Source organism: Sebastes umbrosus, chromosome 12, assembly GCF_015220745.1.
Source record: "Sebastes umbrosus isolate fSebUmb1 chromosome 12, fSebUmb1.pri, whole genome shotgun sequence".
Classification (NCBI taxonomy): domain Eukaryota; kingdom Metazoa; phylum Chordata; class Actinopteri; order Perciformes; family Sebastidae; genus Sebastes; species Sebastes umbrosus.
Window position 1 is genome coordinate 4926984 of NC_051280.1, and position 22580 is coordinate 4949563.

Genomic DNA, 22580 nt, shown 5'->3' on the forward strand with positions numbered 1-22580 from the left:
GTCAAGGAACCACATCACTTCACTTTGCAAGGTTGGATGAACCTCATGACACCCCAGACACCACCATTAAACACTGCGGTAATGTGAGCTACCGAGAGCAAAATATATTATATTGTAGCGGACTATTCCAGACGTCCCACTCCCCAGCAAACTCTAAAGACATAACTCACCATAATCATGAACACAAGTTATGTTATGTTATGTGCTTTTTCTGTGTTCCCTTCACACTGACACAGGGACAGTTGGGCACAGTCTCTTAAAAGCGTTAGTGTGTGACTATGGTGATGCAGTGTGTTCAGAGTAACGGTTGTTTTTTAGTAATAACTGTGCTAAAATAATGTAATAACTTTAGCAGATTTTTTTCACATATCATGGTGATGACTTATAGGCAAAGTGATGATAACTCAGCCATCTCCATACTGAGTAAAGTCCATCGGCTGGTGAGGCCTACGAGATGTGATTAAAAGGAGGTAGACCTTAGGGACTATCTTGTAAAACATCATTTAAATGTTTCTAACATGATTTGAAGGGAAGTTTTTAAAATCATCATCACTGCTGGTAATATTGGCAGAGCTGTTAGAGGCATTGACACTTCCTGTGCTTATTGTTTACACTGACAGTCCTGTGGGTTCAGATTGATCCGACTGTATATGTGGTCAGTGCAGACGTACAGAGACAGACATGAAGTGAATAAACTACAGTTAACACATCAAGCTGATGGACATAGACACATTAATGCATAGTAGCACTGAGCTGACAGTAATGTGTGCGATCGGTTTGGATGTTGAGCATCTAAAACTTAAAGAAGGAATTATAGCAAATGATTTTTAGGAGGGTACATAAACTGAACTGACAAACAAAACTGATTTGACACAAACTAATTAAGATGATGTAAACATTATAAAGATATACGCATACAGATTATTCCCTGACTTTGAGACAGATAAATGCTTCTGTCTCTCTAATTAAGCCGCTGAAGAGTTTGCAGCAACACTGACAAGACAGACAACTTCCTTTGTGGGAGGAATTAAAATAAAATAATTCTCAGACAAGCAGAATGTGGTATACAGAAACAAAACAAAATCATTAATTCTTCATCTCAGTCGTGACCTTTAGCCGCCACCTCCAGCCCACACGGCTTTGTTTGTCTATCTGCTGTCTGTCTGGAGGCGAGAAGAGATTAAACCAGACACAAGTTTTCCACGTGCCAGTCAAGGTAAAGAAGAGCAGAACATGACCAGAGCAAAGAGCAGAGAATCAACTGGAAGCCAAGTCACATTTGGAAATGGCTTTCTTGTCTCTTTGTCTCCTCTGCAGCCTCCAAAGTAACGTGTGTTCTGGTTTTTAGGATGTAGGTTTTGTACCAACAGAACATTTTAAAACACCATGTACATTGTGTCAAAACCTAAGCTCTGATTTTGACAATAAAAAAAAAGACTCTTTTCACTAGAAATATCCCAACATTGGTCATTTGGTCAAATACTTATAATGAGCTATATGTTTACGTCCTCCTGACAAGCCACCTCTTATTGGTTGTACCAATGATATATAGATACCATTGATTATTTAAAATGATGTGTTTACGTTCAGTAGCAAAGATAGAAATAGCATTATATTATACCATGATTAAAAGGTACAGATAAATGTGCCTGCCGGAACAGGATGTGATGTCACGTATCTGATGCACTGTAGGTAATAAAGTAATAGTCATTAGAGGGATCATAGACTGCAAACATGTATATTTTTGGCTTTATGTATATTTTGGATATCTGACGTTTTTATATCTACACATTTATTGACATTTTGTATTTGCACTCTTTCCTACTATGTACTGAAACTGCTGCACAACAATTTCCCTCCTTAAATAACATTCTACCAGCTTATCTTAGAGCTGCTACGAGGACCTTTTGTTTCGTGTTGCCTCAGTGAACAACAGCAGCAGTGTTTCAGACTCCCTTTAGAAAGACTCTCATATTACTGCAGCAGGGTCTAAAAGTCTGCCCCGCTCAGTCCTGGTTCTGGTTCTCCAGTGCCTCCCTTCTCTCCAGCGAGACCAGCAATATAGCATGGGCCTCCAGCAGCGTGGTGTTGGTGTTGGCTCACAACAGAGACCGGCGGAGAGCGAGGCGAAGCTCTGATCCTGGCTGGAGGAGGAGCCGCTGCTGCTGGGTGCGAAGCTCTCCACCTCCACCTCCCACTGGAGCTCCGACTGCAGTTGGAAGGCGTCAGCAAAGCCGGATCTGGGTCAGTCTGTGGCGGGCTGGTCGCTGCCCGAGGTCCCACTTGAGTCTGAGCTGAAGGAGTTTCTGGTGAACCTGCTAAATTGTCTCGTCTGATTTTGCGGCGAATCAGACCCGCTGACAAGCATTAAGAGTAACTGTATAGAAATAGCCAATCTTTTCACTGATGGTCTTGTTTACATATCTAGGTCATATAGAGGAATCAATATTAAATTTAGACTGTTTCATAACAAGTTAAATGTTCCTCACAGTAACTTTAACTTACTGTATCTTCTCTGATTTGCCGGTGGGCGGCGCAAACTGAAGTAAAGACGAATCCATCTGAGTTGAAAATGTTTCAATATTCACATTCATCCTGGGGTTTGATGAACCAGCTTCATAAACATAACATACTGTACAACAACATAATCAGCAGCTAAGCTGAACACAAACTCACTCAGACACTCGCTGTTTGGGGCTGTTTGCAAAAACAGTCCAGCAGTCAAATGTCTGCAAATGACACAAGGTGAAAATATTCTTTGCTCTATGTCTGAACAAACCTTAAGAACAATGCTGTAGTTTGCAGTCTGGTAGTGTGATATTTAAAGGGACTGTTTGTAAGAATCGAAAAATGTCAACAAAAGTCAGCGTCCTGTTGCTCGCGCTTGTGCTCGCTCTACATAGACATGAACGAGCATCGCTCAAAACAGTGAGGTGAAAAAGGCTAAAAGCACAATATCACTCTATATTTCAGCTGCTTGGTAGTAATGTTAGCTGACCAGACGAAGGTTTCTCCATGAATCAATGCTGATCCTAGTGTTGGCTTTTCCTGCCTCAGCCTCCCGACCACGGCCGGAGGGAACAGGGGAGACACCGGAGTTTTGGTCGGAGACGATAACGTTTCTCTCTGCGGAGCCCCGTCACTTCACAAGACACGGGAAACCTCTGTTGGTCTGGAGGAGCTGCAGCAGTTATTTCTGCACAAACGTCCACTGTACATTCACTAGATATTCTCAGAGCGAAACTAACTCTTCTGCAGTGTGGAGTGTGTGCGCATGCACGTGAGAGGTGGAGCGAGAACGAGCGCAGTGTGTGAGTGAAGGCAGGCAGAGGAGCAGAGGAGCAGAGTACAGCAGAGACTCCGGTCCTGGAGACCAAAGCTACAGTCTCCGACCGCAGCCAACACTGTTTAACAGACGGGCCTCACTAGATACAACCAAGAGGTTTTGGTGCTTCCGTGTAGTTTGTGTTGGACTCTGAGTCTGAACAGCGTAGCCACACGCGGGTGCGCATGGGACACCGACCCGCAATGATTTATACGTGTAATAAGTTACTAACGGTCCCTTTAAAGAATCAATGAAAAGAATGATACGACACTGCGAACGACTCCTTCTTTCTCCTCCTTCCTTCATTTTCTAAAACAAAATGCAACAAGACAAAACTGTTTCTGTTTCTGTGGCAGACCGTATGGATTAGCAGGTCATATTATATCCACCTGATTAATCAGTCACACTGGCTTTAATGAAAGTGCATGAGTGTCTACACAAATACTTGCAGAAGTTGGTTCCTTCATTCCACATGTACACATGGTCATTTAAATGGAGGGTGAATGAGAGAGGAAGTGCTACGCTGTAGTCATCAGATCTATTTGTCCATGGATGATGTATACAGTTTCTTAAACACATTTTCTTAAACATTATTTCAAAGAGGGAACATCAACTCTACCAGAAGGGAGAAGTTTAAGACATGAGCTACTAGGGCTGTCAATCGATTAATACATTTAATTACAATTAATCGCAAATGGATCACGCTTTTCTTATCTGTTCAAAATGTACCTTAAAGGGAGATTTGTCAAGTATTATTGGACATCAATTAACAACACAAAACAATGACAGATATTGTCCAGAAACCCTCACAGGTACTGCATTTAGCATAAAAAAATATGCTCAAATCATAACATGTCAAACTGCAGCTCAACAGGCAACAACAGCTGTCAGTGTGTCAGTGTGCTGACTTGACTATGACTTGCCCCAAACTGCATGTGATTATCATAAAGTGGGCATGTCTGTAAAGGGGAGACTCGTGGGTACCCATAGAACCCATTTACATTCACACATCTGGAGGTCAGAGGTCAAGGGACCCCTTTGAAAATGGCGGTGCCAGTTTTTGGCCATTAAGTTTGGAGCGTTATTTAGCCTCTTTCCTGACAAGCTAGTATGACATGGTTGGTACCAATTGATTCATAGATGTTCTAGTTTCATATGATACTAGTATCTTCACTTTTAGCTGTAAAACCAATCTAAAAATTGCAAGTTGCATTAATGCGTTAAAGAAATCAGTGGCGTTAAAACAAATTTGCTTTAACGTGTTATCATTGCGTTAACTTTGACAGCTCTAGTGTCTGCATTATTTATTGACATTATTAGTATTTTTAATTAAGTTTATTACAGGTTGTGAGTGATAATTATAATCCTTTAAATTGCGTGAGGAGTATGCCATGTAGCCACACAATTCAAGTTCCCCCCCGTAATGCATGTGCATTGTGTTAGACTGTTAATTTTGATTCATGATTCATGAATGATGTTTTGTGTGTGTGTGTGTGTGTGTGTGTGTGTGTTTGTGTCAAGGTTTATGTCAACTCCTCCTGATGAGGTTACTACAGCCCAATCAGAGCTACAACAACCACAGAGAGACAACACAGAGACTTTCAGTGCATCCAAATTGCTGTCAATAATGTGTTTCAACCAAGATAGAATGAGAGAGGCAAGGTAGGTAATAAGAGAAGGCGAGACAAAGACATGAGACTAAAAAAAAGAGCCAACGTTCATGCAACGTATTCCAGCATGGGCAGAATAAGAGAGCAACAGAGAAAAAGAGGAGACAGGAATAAAGGTTGTTTTGTGCGACACATCAGCCTTCACAGGTGTCTGTGTGGAAATAAAAGAGTGAGCAGACGGGACACTGGAGCTGTGTGTTCAGATGGTGAATGGAGCTCCTCAGGGAGATTATGCACTCCTGAATCTCAGTCATCTAGTCCTTTGATGAGCCGCTGATGGACCCAGGTGCAGGGCAGTCATTGTGTCAGCGTGAACACAACTGAGATATGTTTACCCACAGTCATAAACGCGTTTATCAGTGGCTGCAGTGTGCATGAGATTTTGTATTCTTCATTTATTCATTCCTTTTGAAATCAGATTCACAATAAACACAAAAGAATTGACATGGACATTAAAAAGGATGATGGTAAATGGACTTGTATTTATATAGCGCTTTTCTAGTCTTTCGACCACTCAAAGCGCTTCACACCAGCATTCACCCATTCATACACTGATGGCAGATGCCTTCGGGAGCAATTTGGGGTTAAGTGTCTTGCTCAAGGACACATCGACATGTGACCCGGAGCAGCCGGGGATCGAACCACCAACCTTGCGATTGATGGACAACCTGCTCTGCCCTCTGAGCCACAGCCGCCCACTGATGGTATAATGTGTCCTGTTCATGTGTTTATATTACTAAGCAACTGTGAATTAAAAACAAAAATATGATCTTCTCTCTAGGTTCATGGTGGAGAGGAGGTCGTGTTGCTCTGGCTCTATCGATCTGGCGTAGGGAGGAGGTCGTGTTGCTCTGGCTCTATCGATCTGGCGTAGGGAGGAGGTCGTGTTGCTCTGGCTCTATCGATCTGGCGTAGGGAGGAGGTCGTGTTGCTCTGGCTCTATCGATCTGGCGTGGAGAGGAGGATGTGTTGCTCTGGTTCTACCTATATGGCGTGGAGAGGAGGTTGTGTTGCTAAAACTCTATCTGGTTGGCGTGGAGAGGAGGTCGTGTTGCCCTTGCTCTACCTATCTGGCGTGGCGAGGAGGTCGTGTTGCTCTGGCTCTACCTATCTGGCATGGAGAGGAGGTTGTGTTGCCCTGGCTCTACCGGTTAGACGCTGGAGGCTGCTTGACATCCTCCTGGTTCCACTTTCTCACTTATATTCACATTATACATATTAATTTTTGTCATATGGATTGTCTATGTTGTATTTTCATAATTTTGTTACTCTGTACACACGACATCTGTTGCACGTCTGTCCATCCTGGAAGTGGGATCCCTCCTCTGTTGCTCTTCCTGAGGTTTCTAACATTTTTTCTCCCTGTTAAAAGTTTTTTTTTGGTTAAGTTTATCCTTATCCGATGAGAGGGTCGTACTGTAAAGGATTGTGCTGTCAAGGACTGTACAGATTGTAAAGCCCCCCGAGGCCAATTTGTGATTTGTGATTTTGGGCTATACAAACAAAATTGACTTGACTTGACACAATCCACTGTGAGTTATCAAGCTATTTTAGAGCTGATTCTGTATCTGTACATGCCTTTTGTGTTACAAGTTAAACCTATAAACAACAACAATAAAAACAAAGATGTTTGGTTTGACATCGTTGACACTTTGTTCTAATAATGTTCATCGGATAATTTACTTTAATGTAAACGACTTCTATTTTAAATGCTGCAGAGGCACTCAGACACTTTGTTCTCCACCCAACACAGACATTAAAGAGTTAAATGCCACATAAAGCACTCTAATTGGACCATTTATGTCCATTTCCTCACTAATAGGATGTGGTGACAAAGCCAGAGCAGATTATAGAGGAGCATTTTGTCACAGCCACACTGCTAACAGCCTGGTTAATGCATTCTTTCTCTTCCATTGTGAATGTTCATCTTGTTGAATATCAGATGGTCACTTATAAGATGATAAGGAATCTAAAAAAAAGGGACACTTGAATTTGTTCCCGGTTGTAATTGCGATTATTTCCTTCATCCTCCTCCTTGTTGAATGGTTGTTGGTGTGCGTTTTGGAGACAGTTTAACATTCAGTGGCTGTCTTCAGAGACAGAGGAGGCTTCAAACAAAACTTTGATTACATTTTAGAAACAAAAATCTGCACTTACTGACTGAGAGATACTCAGAGGTTCTGGGTAACTGCTTCAGATTTAGTTCTATATATTTAATTATTTTTAGATTCTGACCTGTTATTATAAAAAAATTAGATTTCATGTTTTTTATTATAAAGCAGGCTTAAGTTCTATATAAATACTGTGAAAGTATCAAAATGCTCAATCCATAGGGAAATACACACAGCCCGTATTCAGAAATTCTGCATTTGAAACAAGCTGTCAGGATTTCCGTCCATTTGTGATGTCACAAATATACATTATTTAGACCCTTTACACAGATTTAAATGTAAACATTCTAAATGTGTCCCAGTTTATTCCTGGTTGCAGTGTATGTGAATGTCATCATCTGACAGGAAGTACACATGGACCCAAACTGTTGCCTAGCAACACAATTCTGCTGCAATTTCGTCGCAATTCCGTTAAAATGCGCTAAAATGGAGCACTTCAGACAGAGGGTAAAACAGGCATATTCAGGCCGACAGTATGAGGGAAATAAAGTTTTTTTTAACATAACAGCATGTAAACATGTTCTAGTAGAAACACAAAATACAAGTATGAATCTGAAAATGAGCACGATATGGGACCTTTAAGTCTGATTAGGAAAAGTTTTGAACATCTTCATCATCTCCTGGTAGATTAAAGGGGCACAGTGGTTGTTTTGTTTTTTTGTGAAATCTGCAGGTTGAAACAAGCTGAGCTGAAAATGAAGATGAGGTGTAACATTCCTTTATTACAAATATTTTTATAACATACAGTAAGTCCTTTCCCCCTGGTGGAAATCATACAGTATGTACTCCATTTAACAGGCCATGATGGTGTATAGAGTGATGTCAGCCAGCCCAGTGCCAGGAAAAAATGTTGGCATTGTAGGTTTCTGCAATGAGGAAATTTTTTAGTAACACTTCATTTTACAGGTCCACAAAATCCATGGTAATTAGGTGATAATTAGCAAATAACTGATTTGAAATTTCTTTGGAATTACTGCCAAATTACCCCAATATTCACCTCAAAATTTATAAAAAATTACTTTATTATAAACATTATTATATTCAGCCATCAATAGCTGGTAATTTATTTAAAACATTTCCAGGAAAAGAACACAAAGTTAATTAATATGCTTTATTTCCATGTCTGCTGATAAATAGATAATAATTAGCAAATAACTCCCTGAATCCTTACATATACCAGGTTACATTTGTGTAGACAATAAGTCACACAATGGTGGGATTTGTGACTGATCAGAAGTGTCTTCTATTAGTTTTGGTATCCACCTCCGATGAAGCCTAAGGGCCCTATTTTAACGTTTTATAATAAAGTTATTTTCAATAAATTTTGAGGTAAACATTGGGGTAATTTGGAAGTAATTCCAAAGAAATTTCAAATAGGTTACTTGCTAATTATCATGTAATTACCATGAAATCTGCGAACCTGTAAAATGAAGTGTTACCCATTTTTTCTTTTGGTCAGAGCAAGTGACGTAGTACAACCAACGTATTATCATACAGCGGTTTGTATGATACCTTATGAAAAAGTTATTCCTCCTTTTTTCATTCGTTTTCTTACAAATGTACAAATGTTTCACTCGTTACAGTCTTTTCAAAATAAACTTCCGTCTTCACAGGAAACAATAATCAATAATACTTCCTCAGGTTTAGGCAACAAAACTACTTAGTTAGGTTTAGGAAAGGGTCGTGGTTTGGCTTAAAATAACACCAGAAATGGCGTTACTTAAGTACGTAAGTTACGTGACTAATACATCGACGTTGACCTCTGGTTTCACACGGGACACGCCAGTATCCTGGATGAAAATTTCCACTTTAAGACCTACGCATCCAGGTAGGTAGACCTCCTCCCTGCGCAGCATTTGTCACTCCAATTATATGGATTACATATGAATTGATTTCGTAGGATACATACAAATTACAGTGCATTACTTTCCGTAGGTATAGTTACAAACAGTGTATGAGACCAGCCTGAGTACAACAAGCAACGTGTAGAGCAAGTGACGTAGTGTATTGAGCCTCCGTTATTGAAAGTTACGTTCTATAATAACGAGTATAGTGACACAGGACTTTCACCCAGGAGACTTCTGTTCATGTCCCATGTGAAACCAAAAGTAAACTTTGATTTTATTCACGGTTGTTGCAGAAGTACCAGAAACTGCAGTTCACGGAGTCAATCCCCATAAACTCTCATGTTAAAATGCCCAACTTTTTACATGTTTACAGCCTGGTACAAAAAACGGTTTTGGTCTCTAAGGATTTGCAGAAACGTACAATGCCAACATTTTTTTCCGGTGACTGGGGTGTGTCAGCAGCTGGAGACTTTATGTGTCCATTATTACACCAAAGCTTATAATTATGTTGCATTTGAGCATCTCTCTTGTCCGTTACATTAACCAGTCAGAGATGACACTGAAACATGCTGAAAGGGAGTGAGAGGGAGTTTGTTTGTTGCTGTGCTGACAGATGTTTTCAGCCTGAGCTCTGGTTTACTGTCATGTTGGCAGAATGTGTGTGTGGTCTGTTGAAGGGCAGCACTTTCTACACAGACACCGGCTCCAGGCTGTGAGGAGTAGACAAACCATTTCTCATTTCCCTCCTGAATCAGATCTGGTAGCCAGCTGTCATGTTGTGAAATGTTCACATTAATACATGGCTTGTCCTGCTTTTTCCTCTCCAGTTAATTATCATGCAGACAGATGACTGTTTGTGGTATTTTGAAATGTGGACTTAGTGTCATCATTAAAAAGAAAACAAGTTGGCCAAGTTTGCTTAAGAATCACGCAGTGGACTTCTGTCAACTCCTTAGACTTGTTAAGTGTCTGAATAGTTTATAGTTATGAGTCCACGCTTCCTTAAACTACAGAATTATATTTTGCATTTAAGAAGATGAATTGTCGAAGAAAATCGACTTTTTTTCACGGCAGACATTTTGACTTGTACTTACTGAGGAAACACAGATGTAACTAATAACATTAATGATGGCTCCATTTAATTTAAGCATCCCGGGAGGCCACACTAGTGAGCCAGCGTGCACATATCATGAGATGTCCTCAGGCCTGGACTGCTATGAAGTAGGTCAAGTTTGGGGCAGATTGGACCAAGTACGGTCGAGTTACAGCAGTTTGTCGTTCAATGGCGAATCATGTAAATTCTCCGCCACGCCACCTCAACGACGTTTCATAAACACTAAAGCTTTTAGCAACTTTTCATCACTAAGGTCTTCAGATTGTATTGACCAAATTTGAAGTCAATTGGGTTAAATCTGTAGGAGGAGTTAGTTAAAGTACAGAGCCTGGAAATGGCCAAAAATACACAAAACAATTCACACAACAAAATCTGTTATAATTGCTACTACTAATTGCTGACTTCCTGTTGGGCTTAGAGCATGGCCCCAAGAGACTTTTTTTTACATCTATATGTGATACATGGGCCTTTCAAATTTCGTACATCTATGTGAAACATACTGCGAGGGCTGCTTCATTGACATTTTGCCACACCCAACCATAAGAACAATATCCGTTAACACATTTTAGCACTTTTAATGAGTGTGCCAAGTTCCGTTTGTTTTTAAGCAACCCTAGCCCGTCAAAAACAACATCTGTGTAAAGCACATAGGGCCCTCGTAAAGTTAAAACTAAATGGAATGCATCCATTATTAATGTTATAAATTACACCTGTTGTTTTCCTGCAATGACGTGTCAAATATCTGCTGTGAAAAAGGCATATCAAGTTCTATTATTTTATTCAGTAGATGACCTTCTTCAAGTATTGGTCTGGAACATTTCAATATTTTCTGACTGATATTCGAGGATCACAAGTCTATAGAGTACTTTATATGAACGTTGACATATCAGAATATACACACAAAGCAAAATATAACAGATGCTTTTACTTTTAATATAGTTCAAGAACCTGTTACCATGTATTTTACACATTATTGGTTACCCACTGTATCTGAATATAAATAAAATAGATGGTGTATGTAGTGATTTAACGATGGCCTTATAAACGCTTACATTACATCACAATATCTGTTCCTATTTCAATCTCTTCCGGTACGACTACGTAAACCATTTCTTAAGGAACTGAACAAATTGATTGTTAGGTATTAATCTAAATCGGATGAGAGATACAGTTCTGTAGGTTTATAGATTTTTTCTTCACTATTATTGGACATATAATATCTCTAAATTGGCTGACTGAGTGATTTGTTTAATGGGGAAAGGAACCTCCGTGGTCAGTGATCAATCCTTTGTCATGTAGTGTAATTTATAGGATAAAAAGCACATTTTGTATGCATTTGAATTTACATGGTACAATTTAAAATATCTATTGTATATACGTATACGGTAGTGAAATCATTTCTTACGTGTGTACTTCTTGCAATTTCTAAAACAATTTCTAAAACAAAGGCCCTCTTTGTTGAAACTCTACCCACAAAAACCAAAAACATACAAAACAAAATATCTTACATCTGTTGCAAAAGCAAACACTTCACTCAAAACTATACAGATTCTTCTAAAAGTGGTATTTTTGCATCACAACTTTACACACAAACACCAAATAAATGTCTCTTTCTACATGCCAACAGCATAAAAACTATTATCTAGTCTTTGGTATTTTCATTTGTAGCATTCTGTATACTATAACACAAATGCAATGGGAAAACAAACACATATGTTTATTCTCAATACTCATATACTCTTCATAGTATCAGACACAATTACTTAAACTGATGATGTCATGAACATAGTTATTGTATTGTAAACAAAATACAGTATATTGCAATCACAGTCCTCTAACGCTGTCTCTAAAATTGGCCTCCATTGTTGTGCACACCAAAAAGAAAACCTGAATCCTATTTTATAGCGTTCAAGCTCTGATTTCAAAGTGATCTAATTGGTTACAGGTTTTTTCACAGGTGCATTCTGGGTGCGGGTGATTGATAATTGAGTGTGATTATTTCAATGGCAGTGTTTAGCAAACAACACACACAGGCTTTCAGTTTTGAATGATTTGTCTAATGTAGATAACTGAGTGTAGTTATTTGCCAAAAGTGGGTTTTAGAATTTCAAAGTGTTAGAGTAAAGCAGCTAATGTGCTTATTGTTTAGCATACCTGCTCAATACTGTAGATGAGTTAGTGCTTTCAATAATTGTGCCACAAGTACCAGTGTTTGTGTCATGGCAATTGCAAAAAAATGACAGTGTAATGCCATAATAGAGGATTAGACTAAAGTGGAAAAAAATCCAAAAATCTTGCAGAGAATGAAGCAGTTTGGAAGACACAGGCCATAAATTGCCACCAGCATTACGGTTCAGTGCCATTGCATCATGTCTTCAGCCACCTGTCAGTATAGAGAAGTCGATGTTGTGTGTTTAGAAATTGAGCTCAACATAGAGACCTTTTTATAAGTTCAGAGCTGCAGGTTAGAGCATACACACACACACACACACACTGGGCTCTGTGTAGATGATTTGATGCCGGCTTGATTAATGATTTGATGACTGTTGAGGCGTTAAACGGAGCGCGGAGAAAGGTGAGAATCCCAGATGAGGAGTGAAAGCAGAGCTGAACTGGCTGCTAATATGATGTGAAGGGTTTCTCTCCACCTGCAGTAACACCATGTTCTCTCCCTCTTCCAGATCAAGTCAGGTTTATTTGTATAGCCGTTGAATACCGCTCCAGTAGGGCTTCTTCACACCCAACCTTTGAAACAGCAAGGAAAGACTCCGGGTAATACTAAACTACAGGAAATGATAAACTGGAGGAAACCAGAGACAGAAGTAAAGAGGGAAATAGTCGGTGTGCAGTGGGAAGATGAGGACTGCGGTTGTGGTTTCGCTGCTTTCCTCTAACAGCTTCACCCAGACTTCTACCATGATAGGACCACAATTCTGATGGTAAATGCTATAAAACTCATATTAAACAATATATTATATAATATAATATTAAATAAAATAATAATAATTACCAACAGCATGTGGATACAACATAATGACCATGGCTGTGACAAGTGATCTCTAAGTTTCTATTAGTGCTGTCAAAGTTAACGCGATAACCTGTTAATTCAAATTCGTTTTAATGCCACTAATTTTTTTAACGCATTAAAGCATCCTGTGATGTTAGGTTGTCGCGGGCTCAGTTTTTAAGCTAGAGTGGAGCTACTGGTATCATATGAAACTAAAAATACTGATGAATCCATTGATACCAGGCATGTCATACTAGCTTGTCCTGAAGGAGGATGAATAACGCTCCAAACTTACACTAAATGGAAATGGAAATGGAAAAACTAGCATGGCCATTTTCAAAGGGGTCCCTTGACCTCTGACCTCGAAATAAGTGAAAATAAATGGGTTCTATGGGTACCCACGAGTCTCCCCTTTACAGACATGCCCACTTTATGATAATCACATGCAGTTTGGGGCAAGACATAGTCAAGTCAGCACACTAACACTGACAGCTGTTGTTGCCTATCTGGACAATATCTGTCATTGCTTTGTGTTGGTAATTGATTTCCAGTAATAATATATAATTACTTTTGCATAAAGCAAACATATTTGCCCACTCACAAATACCGGGCAAATCTCTATTTAAGGTACATTTTGAACAAATAAAAAAATGTATGATTAATTTGAAATTAATTGCGATTAACTACGGACAATCATGCGATTAATCGCAATGAAATATTTTAATCGATTGACAGACCTGGTTTCTGTTTATGCAAAGCATGATGTGCACAGCTTCGGTTGGATCGGAATGGATTTGTTTAATTGGAATATAAGTTCAGATAGTGGTGCTCATGCATGCCCCAGGAAGGCAACGTGAAACAGCGTACCTAAACATCTGTTTCCACCACGGTCTATTATGGTTGATGTCATGATGTCAATGAAGCAGGTGACAGTAGTGAGTCAGTGAGTCTCCTGAACCTTCAGTCTGACTCTGTGGCTCTTCTCTGGCGTCATTAACAACCCGGCTGCAGCTCTGTTCTGCTCTCTGAGCTGCAGGCAAAGTCAGCCACTAAAGAAACAGGACAATTACACACATAATGAACACTGCTGAGAGGAGAGATTAAAACTTCAACTGAGCCAGGTGTACTGCTGAACAAGAGAGAGAGATCAAATGTACCGTCAACCGATCAAATGTATCGTGTCCGTGCGCAATTGTGGCTTGACAGCGCGCAACATCTCTATAGAGACTGCAGCGGTGCGCTGTGCTGGCTTTCTCTCATGCGCACAAATTAATGAATGAGTGGAACATGATAAACGCTTATATAAGTATAATATTGTTATTTTAATTGTGGTGAAAATCGTTAGTGAAAAATGTTAGTGACTGTTGAAAACCGGGACATTTGAGTGTTTTACAGATATTTGTCGGGACTCGGGACACGTCAGCTTGAACACGAAGGCCGGGACGTCTGGTCACAGTTTATAAGGAAGTTAGCCCGCTACAACAGTCGCTATAGCAACAGTAAACATAAAACCACACAGACCATCCTGCTACGTTGATTTGAATGGGAATGTCCGTTCTACTCCTATTCTATTTCTATGGGTGGGCCTGAATATATAATCAAACTGAAGTGAGGGGAGAATCACTCTGACTCCTTTTACATGTTTCTTCTGGTTCCAGATCAGATGATACAAAGAGATTAATGCACTCAAGAAAACCACTTTCTGTCTGTTGTTTGTCTCCATACTGACTTCAGTTGAGAGCAGTCGGCTGCTTTCTAATCAAACATTGTTCAGTTATGAAACTTTAGAGTTTAGAGCTAACAAAGACTTCAATTGATTAAACACCTCCCATGGTTTCAAATCACGTCGCTGCAGACGTTTGCATAGCTGACTGAAGATAAAAGTATTTTTATTCATAAAGTTGTGTTCAGTGTAGTGAGAGAGCTGCCTCATAACTCTGCCTCTCTCTCTCTGATGACCTTATTTTCTCTAGACTATAATTCAGAGGTCTTGAGTTAAGTGGCCTTTTGATCTAAATGATGTTATTAATCAGCCGCCAGAGGAGAGGAACCACTAATGACCTTTATAATGAGAGGGCTGGAGTCAACATGCTTCTTCTTCTCTACTCCTCACCTCCCGCAGTGCACTCTTCCTCCTCAGCCGTTGCTCTTTTGTCCTTTCCAGTCGCTTCTCCTCCAGTTTTCTCTGACCATTTAAATACTTCACCTCTCCCAATTTATTTTGAAATATGGCTGAGAGGCTGTTTTCTCAACGTGTCCTCATCCCAAGATGACACACATCCTGACGCTCTGTCAGACCCTTTGGCGGCATTTTTGGTTGCAGTAAACACATACTTAACATTGTGAATTCAAATAAACACTCCTGCTTATGTTTAGGCAACAAAACCACTTAGTTAGGTTTAGGGAAAAACATCATGGTTGGGCTTGAAATTACTACGTTTGTACAGGGAATATTAAACTTCACGTTGTGAACACAGGACACGAACAAACTTCTGATTGTAACATGAAAGTGAAACTTAATGCATGGGACACAAACAGCGCCCTGTGTGTGTTAGGCCCATCCACGTCCCCTCCGACCCACTCTGTGTGTGTTTTTACCAGCCCGTTCACACAAAAAGGCGTATAAATGCCACGATAAGGCACAAGGCGTTTAGCGTGCAATAAGTATGCCTTTCTTGATATCCGCGTGTACGCCATGTACCCTGTACTGACTGCAATGTAGACACCTCCACGTATAAATGCTACGGTAAGAGTTGGTGAGGTTGTATAAAAAGCGAGACAGACCACTTATGGTGGGCGGCTCGGGAGGTGGATGGGTCCAACAAACACCGGGCTTTTACTAGGAGACTGGTGTATTTTTTTTTTTGTTGAGTTACATCAAGCTTGTCAAGTTACATTAGTGACAAACATCACTCACATGTTTTTTATTGGCATTTGTGACATGATAATTCTAGACTAATGCAGCAAGACAGGCATAGTTCCGATTTGAGATGACGCTGGCGTGTATCTCGCTGCTTCTAGGGTGGCTGTGGCTCAGAGCGTAGAGCAGGTTGTCCACCAATCGGAAGGTCGGTGGCAGGATCCCTGGCTGCTCCGGATGTATTCTTGAGCAAGACACTTAATCCCACTTAACCTCCTGAAGGCTTAGCCATCGGTGTGTGAATGAGTATTTAGACAAGATTTAGATTGGCAAAGTTGGCAGCCTCTGCCATTTACCATTCTCATTCCTTTCATTTCTTCATACCTACAAATCCCTCAATGCCCTGGCTCCTCCTACCTGACCTCCTCCAGCCATACACACAGTCCCGGAAGCTGAGATCCTCAGGCCGGGTCAGCTTTCCATCCCCCACACAGACCTGGCAACTTTTGGGGACAGAGCTTTCAGTGTGACAGCCCCCCCTCCACCCTCTGGAGCTCTCTCCCCACAGAGCTCCACAACGCCCCATCTCTGGACAGCTTTAAAAAACTCCTTAAAACCCACCTCTTCAACAAGGCCTATGGCCTCTAGCTACTGCTATGTTCCGTTTGTTGTGTCTATTTATGTCTATGTGTCCTTGGGTTTCTTGAAAGGCGCTATATAAATCAAAGTTGTCCATTGTTTCCGTACATGTCTTGTTGTTGCTGTAGGTATTCTGATTTTCCTGGAAGTGCCTTGCTCGACCCATCCATATACAGAGGACTCTAACTTTGTGTGTGTGTGTGTGTGTGTGTGTGTGTGTGTATGTGTGTCATGGACATGCCATTTGACCACAAGCGTTGCAGCCAGCCTCTTCTGCCGATAGCAGTGCTGAGCATCCAACCTGATAATGAGACACTGTGACTTCTTATGACTGGTGAAATTTTAATAATACCATTCCTGATATAATTGGCCTTGAGGCGGCAAAAAGTGTCTCTGCATTTAGGAGCTAAATCCTGTGAGTCGACACTCCATAACACCAGCTTCTATTTCTACTGCTTCTAATGAAAACGTTGTGCTGTTCCCCACAACACAGAGCTTTGCCGATAAATGTTTCATTAGTTGTTTGAAACGGATCTTTAGGAAGTCACACAGAGAGAGAGAGAATAACCCAATCCCCAAACAACAATATCAGATATACCTCACAATGCTCAATAATAATTTAATTATACGCATAAAAAAGACTATTAGCAGCTGTTCTTTTAAGCTGTTGTTCGTTACTTTTCACTGCTGGTTCCCATCTGATTTATCAGCTTAAAATATACCTCAAACATGGGACTTAAACTGTGGTAAAACAAGGAAAAACACTGTTAGTCTTTAACATCACAGAGGGGAAATAAAACTGACTTCAGGCAAGCGATCAAATCAAATAAATGAGCTCTGAACCCCTGATCGTACTTTTTTGCTATGCATACTTATTTTTGATTGCTCATATAGTGAGTACTGATAATGAATTTGCATTTTATGTACAGTAATTTGATACGTTGCCTTTGGTAGATGGCTGCTGGCTGCTTATCTGCTCGTGTTGATGCTGGATGAAAGAGACTCCGTGGGACAACGTGGTTAACAGAAAAATCTTAATGTGGGCGTTGAACTTTGCCTGGAGGCTAAAGATTTAAATAGAGGCACATACACACACGTCACAGACACAGTAGTACGTGGTTGGTTTTTTTGGTTTTAGAGTCAGAGTTCAGACCAGAAGGAAGGAAGGAAGAAAGAGAAGGTTAGATATAGATTAACTACAAATGTGTGTTGGCATCCTCTACTTTAATCTGCCACCATAAAAGAATGCAAACACAAAAGAGGAAGAATTAGAAGAAGAGGTCATGTATCTCCTTTGGCCATACTCCTGTCCTCACATGGTTTCTATGGTAACCAAGCTGGCTAATGACAGAGGTTCACGGTGAAACAGATCAGAGTGATCCACCCAAAATCTCTGAACAGGAAACGATGATATGAAACTTTCCCTGTAGGGGAAATGATTTAGGTTAGTGGTATTTCTATGCTGAAATGGTCCTGGAACATGATGGTATCGCCCTGTCAGGTGTCATGTTAGTATCAGCGAACATCCAGCAGGCAGTCAGAGAAAAGATATGAGCCTGCTGTCACAGACACCAGACACACATCAGACAGGACTGTGTTGTTGTATTCAAGTCAGATTCAAGTCCCAGTTTTCAATTTTAGATTTGTATACTGACAATGAGGAGAACATTTAGACAAGAATGAAGGCCTTTGCACACCAAGTACGTCTTTTTTGTATGTGATTGTTAAATCCACTATCTGATAAAATCATTACGCACAGAAACCTTGCTCACTCTGATGTGTTTTATTATTCTGTTTGTTGCGAAAATCCGCAATACGAGACAAAAGTTAATTCGTTACGTGAGTGCAATGGATTGTGCTAGTCCCAAACTGGGCTAATGAATGAATGATATTAACAAGACGCTATCGTTTAGCTGCCTGGAGCACAACCACTACCATCTGATCTTTTGTGATCATCTCTGATTCCAAGCTGTTCTGCAATCACCTGCCACAATCTTTAAATTACGCATCTCTGTATTCTTTGTTTGTCATGAAGCGCTTTGTGCTGGGAGACAAATGAATGTGCTTCAAGCTAAATGCTAACATCAACATGCTACATGGCAATACTAACATGCTGCTGTGTAGTGGGTAATGTCAAAGAATATATATTGCTCAAGAAGTGAAAGTAAATTGTTTGGTCCATTGAAACATCAGCGACTGAAGGCGACCACCGGACGCCAGTAAAACGTCCGCCTAAAAAAGTGCCGTACTAAAGTAAAACTAAATTATTTCTATTCCATTGTCATATTCTACAGAAAGGGTTTGTGTTGAACCATAAAATATTATAAATATTCAGTTTTCAGTTCAAAATCGCGTCAGAAAAAAACAGCGGAGATTCGTCTCTTTGCTTCTATACTCTTTGATAATGTTTACCATTAGCGTTTGCTAATTAGCACTAAATACAAAGTAAAGCTGAGGATGATGGGAATGTCGGTAGCTCTGCATGTATTTGGTCATAAACCAAAGTATTGGACAAATTAAGAGTTTGACCAGATGATGGTGCAAGAGGAAAAGGAGCACAAACGTCAGTAGGATTCATCCTCTGGGGACCATGAATGTCTGTACACATTTTTCATGACAATCCATCCAATAGTTGTTGAGATATTATAGTATGAGGAGTCTTTTATAACCCAGTTTCACTTTTTCTCCTCTGATACCTTCATGCTTAAGTTGTCCACTGCAGCAGCTCCCTCCAACACCCCGACCCCCTCCTGTTATGGTGAAGCTTTTAGTGTTGTTGGCTTTAAGAACTGAAGTTCATGTATTTGTTGAAGGGGGAGGAGTTCTTTGAGAGCCTTTTCCACCAAACTTTGGGTTAAATAAAGGAAAAGTCTCTGACTGTGCTGTTTTATTCAGCTTTGAAACTGCAGCGCTTCACGTTTTTAATCTCACAAGGTTAGCTCTTTTTCTAAAGTGGTTTGAGATGACAGTAGACACAGTTTTACACATTAACTAATTATGAGTTAATGACTTTGCCCTGTGGTAAACAGCAACATGCCTCTGGCTTCCTTTAGGCAGACAGCAGGTCTGGGATATGTTACCGTCCTCCTTCTGTTCTCCACAGCTACAGGCTCCGTTTCATTTATTGTAGCTCATAAAGGATTAACAGCTTTGGGCTACAACTAAAGCTCCCAAAATGCATTGAATATCGATTAAAGTCATCTTTTGTTCAGAATTTTACTTATTATCCAGAGTTACAGTGACACAGAGCCTATATGGCAGCTAAGTGTCTCTCTGGAGACTATGAATGAAGCTTCTGTTTTATCGGAGCTCACTGCTCATCTGAAACTGGAGTTTAGCCAAAGACACCCATCTCCACCAACAAGCTCCAGTCAAGTCTGAACAAGTCCAACTCCCACTGGACACAAACACCTCCTGTTGTTGTTGCTGTGATGAAATGACCTTGGACATGTTGTGTTTGGGAGAATTTGAAACAAAGCCTGTTTCTGACGCTTGTGAGGATTTTTTTTTGTTTTCATCAGCATTCAGCTGCAGCAGATCAAGAGTCCTCAGAGAGCCACACATCCACAGTTGTAACACATTTATTTGGAGCTTTTCTTTTAAAGGGGTAAAGCTGCAGGTTTATTATGTAGTACCTGAGAAACACCGTTGCTTCATTAGCTGCAGATCAGTCTCCCTAATGACATCATTATCTGGTTAACGAGTAATTAGAGGCAGGTGTGTCTGCAGCAGCTAACGGTAGTTGGTTAAAAGCTCCGTCGCTCCTGAAGTATGATGAGGTAGTGAGATGTATTTTTCCTTTCAACCCTTTTTGACTCATAATACCCCAGGAGTGAGTGGAAGTGCTGGGGACTTAATTAAAAGTGTTAATTAGGTTAAATTCAATTCATTATCATATTTCAGCCTGTGTTAGCAATTTATTTTTGTCTATTTAATTTTTGTTTGACACGTCGTGATTTTGTAATTTGTTCCCCCTGAACCTTTAAAGGGACTCTATGGAAGAATCAGAAATGTCTTGTTAACAGCGACACCGGTGGCCGTTAAGTCAACGAAAGTCAGCATCCTGATGCTTGCGTTTGTGCTCGCTCTACATAGACATGAACGAGCATCGCTCTAAACAGTGAGGCCACACACGTCAGCTAAAAGCACAATATCACTCTATATTTCAGCTGCTTGGCAGTAATGTTAGCTGACCAGACGAAGGTCTCTCCATGAATCAATGCTGATCCTAGTGTTGGCTTTTCCTGCCTCAGCCTCCCGACCGCGGCCGGAGGGAACAGGGGAGACATCGGAGTTTTGGTCGGAGACGATAACGTTTCTCTCTGCGGAGCCCCGTCACTTCACAAGACACGGGAAACCTCTGTTGGTCTGGAGGAGCTGCAGCAGTTATTTCTGCACAAACGGCCACTGTACATTCACTAGATATTCTCAGAGCTAAACTAACTCTTCTGCAGTGTGGAGTGTGCGTGAGTGGAGTGAGAACGAGCTCGGTGTGTGAGTGAAGGCAGGCAGAGGAGTAGAGGAGCAGAGTACAGCAGAGACTCCAGTCCTGGAGACCAAAGCTACGGTCTCCCCCGCGTCCTCCGACCGCGGCCAACACTGTTTAACAGACGGGCTTCACTAGATACAACCAAGAGGTTTTGGTGCTTCACTGTAGTTTGTGTTGGAGTCTGAGTCTGAACAGCGTAGCCACACGCGAGCGCGCATGGAACACCGACCCAGATTGATTTATACGTGTAAGAAGTTACAAACAGTCCCTTTAAGTACTGTAATGAAGTATTATTATGTTACACTGGTTGAATCACATGTTTTCTGATAAGCAGCCCACAAAAAACTGACTGGGTTGTCTTAGGGTGTTTTCACACCTGTAGTTGGTTTGCTCTGGTCTGAATCAGGGACCAGATTGTTACCATGCTGCATGTTGCCTCAAGTTTGGTTTGTGTTCAAACGGCAGTGTTTACAAGCGGTCCAAAATTTTGGTGCGCAAAGAAACTGCTCTCTGATTGGTCAGAATTTCCATGCTGGAAAACTCCTGGAAGTAAACAAAGAAGAGCAGATTTCCAGAATGCAACAACGGAGGGACAACCATGCGGCTTGATCTTGGCCCTGATTGTCTTTTCTTTTTTTTTTTTTACCTCGTAGCAATTTTTCACTTCAAGGCAATGATACAGTTTAAAAAAAATGAGGCGCGGCTACGACTGGAAAACAATGTTTTGATGCAGAGGAGTTGCCGAAGGCGCATATCAAGATGTACGGAGGACGGAGTAAGAGTATTAACCCTCCTAAACTGTGACATGCTCATCGGCCGAAAATATTTCCGAAGATCCATCAGGTATGCCCGTGGTCTTCAACACAACCTGACGTTACACCTGTACTGATGTGAATAGCGAGAGCGAGCGTAGGCTCTTTTGTAGTAATGTTGTCTGGTGTTGACATGCACAGCGCAGCTCGCTAGGCCACCCCTTCAAGGAGGTCTCGGTTTGTTTGTTTTGGTGCTGCACCCGAGAGCGATTGCTGTGTTCACACCTGCCCAAACAAACCGCACCAAGAGGGTAAAACGTTCCAGGGTTCCATTCAACCCAACTAAAAAAGGCAGGTGTGAATACGCCCTTATTTCACTCCAGATACACATAAATAACAGGACAACAATGTCAACAATGAAAGATTGCATTATAAAGTAGGTTACTGCTGCTGAACATATTCAACATGTCATTATGCACACTCTCACAGACAGCATTACTGTGGCTGTCGAGAGATATACAGACAGTAAAATAGATTTACTTGAGGAGATGAGGGGGTTTATGAGTTGCCATTAATTATCCACAATTACTTTGTTAATGGGCTCTTATTATTGTAGCCTCTGCACTGCTGGAATGGCAGCTTTGATCCAGCTTTCACTCAGCCTCGACCAGGTCGCTGGTTAACGGTTGCTGTACTATTTCAGGTC

At 40.8% G+C, this 22580-nt stretch overlaps 1 long non-coding RNA gene across 6 annotated transcripts in view; it reads left to right on the top strand.

Annotated features, from left to right (window-relative positions):
* Positions 1-444: 444 nt before the first annotated feature.
* The window catches only part of LOC119497829, a 50732-nt gene continuing 28596 nt past the window's right edge, over positions 445-22580 (top strand). Inside the window, exons 1-4 of one of the 6 annotated variants that reach the window (XR_005208999.1) lie at positions 445-456; positions 4435-4443; positions 5356-5365; positions 12815-12818. This is a non-coding gene — a long non-coding RNA (uncharacterized LOC119497829). Of the gene's footprint in view, positions 457-3258; positions 3269-4209; positions 4220-4434; positions 4444-5169; positions 5189-5355; positions 5366-9452; positions 9466-12814; positions 12819-14057; positions 14061-18219; positions 18230-19420; positions 19434-22580 lie in introns of those variants that run through there. The other 5 variants (XR_005209004.1, XR_005209002.1, XR_005209003.1 and 2 more) reach the window with 5 other exon arrangements.